We start from the raw sequence: 2,904 nt of genomic DNA, 5'->3' as shown, positions 1-2,904 counted from the left end.
AAAGTTTAATCTAGATGGTCCAGATGGTCAACATAAATATTGGAGAGATATTTGTCATCCACGTCAGAATTGCAACAAACGCAACCATGGTAGTGGTTCACTAATGGTGTGGTCTGCCTTTAGCTCGAAGGGAAAGTCTAATATATGCTTCGTACCATCAAAAATGAATTCGGAAATATACATAAATCCGTTGGATAGCGAACTGATAAATTTCGCTGAAAATATTCATGGAGATAATTGGACTTTCCAACAGGATAATGCTCCAATACATGTTCCTTGTGCTACAAAGAAATTATTTGAAGAGAGAAGCATCCCATTGCTAGATTGACCGGCTATGAGTTCTGACATAAATCCAATAGAGGATCTTTGGGGTATTCTTAGTGCCAATATTTATGCTTATTCGAAGCAATACGATACTCTTAAAGAGCTGAAAAAGGACATACTGGACGAATGGGCCAAAATTGACCTCCTACTATTAAAAAAATTGGTAGATTCAATGCCACATAGGATACAGTTAATAAAAATAAATAATGGAAACACATTACCTTATTGAAAAATAAAAAAAATTGAATCACATAAAATAATTAATTGTTTTTAGCAAAAAATGTGAATTGCACATATAAATATTTTCTATGAAGATTTAAAATAAAGTTAATTTTTCACTTAAAAAAAATTAATTTGAATAAAATTTTTTTATTATTTTAATTACACTACTAAACATAAAAACAAATAATAAACTAAATTCACCCTAACAAAATTTGTTGGAGTTTAAATTAGATTTTAAGTACTGCACATATAATTATTTTACTGGGGTATTTATTACTACGTAAAATTAAATGTATGCTGCTTCCACTCATGTTCAAGGATGCCTCAATCTCTCGGTATGTAACATGTCGATTCATCTCAATTATTTTTGCCCTGCATCTATGTTTTCTGGTGCTTAAACCATTCTTAGAAGACCTTTACGAAATTTGTCGTGGAGAATACGACGACCACGCTCAAACTGATTGAACTACCATTTTACAGTCACTGGATATAGTGTTTCATAACCAATGTCGAACTAAGTTGATCGAGGCATTGTGTTCAGGTTGATTTGTGTCAAAAATTTTCATTATTTAATTTTATTTTTTTGCAGATAGAATTTAGTATCGATGTAAATCACAGAATATGACAGCGTAAACTAAAACATTGTGATGAAATGTCAAAATTCGTCTTACCTTAAATACAAATCGCTAAAAGTTCTTTATACTGTATTTAAGACCCTGGGTTTCATAGAAATAAAATTATTTGTTTATAATAAAGTAAAAAAAATTAATTAATAACTATTTTCGAAAGATAACTGAATATGGATATTTGATAGTTTTCAAAGAGTTGTATTTTTATACTACTTATATCTCTAATTCAAAATGAGCTTTTTGCCATATATTTTGAATATTCTTGGAAACTTTAAGAATCTTTAGTCGCGATCTTCCTCATAGAGTAGTTATTGGAATAGTTTCACGATACACCTCAACTGCTTGCTGCTCTTTCAAGAATTAAGCATGTGTCGAGTTCCAAGCTGATACTTCTAAAACTGATAGGTAGTAAAACTGTCACATACCTTATGGTTATGACTATAATTACCACACCTTTGTTGATTATTGAAAACGTCTATTAAAAACATTAGACGGCTCCATGAACTGAGGTTTCCTTTTCTACCTTGGGTATTGTTATTGTTAATTAAAAACTTTTATATGTATTTTTTAATTTTGTTTTTTTTGTGTCAGTAATGACAAAAATAATTATTTTCTTAAGAGAAACTATCGTTCTTCTTAATTGAAAATAATAAAATTTTGTTGTTGCAGTTTACTACTATTTTAAAAACGTTTTTATTTACTTTTTATTAAGTTTTTATTTTTATATTAATCCCATTGTTGTGGTTGAAAATGATTCTAAGACTGACTTATATATAAACTTAAAAAAAATTCTTTAATCTATGTTTGATATTAATCTATGATTAATCTTGCTATTTCTTCTTATAAAATCATTAAAATTCATTATTTTATCTTGTATCATGAAAAAAAAATTTCAATTAAGCTAATTAAAGTAATCACATTTTATTAAAATTATTATTATTATTGAGTACAAGGTATTATATTTATCATTGCGTTGCAGACATAGGTATTTATTAAAAAAAAACAACTAATTTTTCATAAAATAGCATAAATGAGTAAAAGAATCTTAAAACAATAAACCTTAATAATTAAATTAATTATTTTCATAAAGTTTGGTAAAAAAAATAAATTACAGATCAACATCTACGGGTACCTTCGTTGCTTTGCGTGTTAAGGCATTTTAATTCAAATAATTTTAAAATTTCGCCCTTGAATATTAAGAAAGATTTAATCAAGATAATTTTGCAAAATACTCAAAATAAGTCAAATTTAAAGCACAAAGTCTTGAGTCAAGTCAAGCTACAAATAAGTCAAGAGCAGCTAACAATTTAATCACAATTAAATCACAATTCATAAATCCGCAAGTAACGACAACGTTCAGCAGACAGAACAAGAGGGTCAGGTCAGGTAACCGCAAACATCCGAGCAAACAGATGAACGCACGGTTGCGTGAGCAAAAATCTGGACGAACGGTTGAGTAGAGAAGTACACAAATTAACAAACTGAACAGTTGAGACAACGTTTGTGTGGATGTGTGCTCGCTGAGTTCTTGCAGCTCGCCTCCATGCAGACAGAGATGTGCACTTCTCATGTGGCAGCAAAGACACGCAATTTTGTGTGACCGTGTTGTGTTCTCCACATGAATGCACAGTAATTACACTGCCAAATACGCACACACACATTATGACTGGCTAAGGTCTTTAAGTTTGTTTGCGGTTGATGTAGTTACCACTGTTGTTGTTGTTGTTGT

Source organism: Teleopsis dalmanni, chromosome 2, assembly GCF_002237135.1.
Source record: "Teleopsis dalmanni isolate 2A chromosome 2, ASM223713v2, whole genome shotgun sequence".
NCBI lineage: Eukaryota > Metazoa > Arthropoda > Insecta > Diptera > Diopsidae > Teleopsis > Teleopsis dalmanni.
This window is presented reverse-complemented; position numbering follows the sequence as displayed.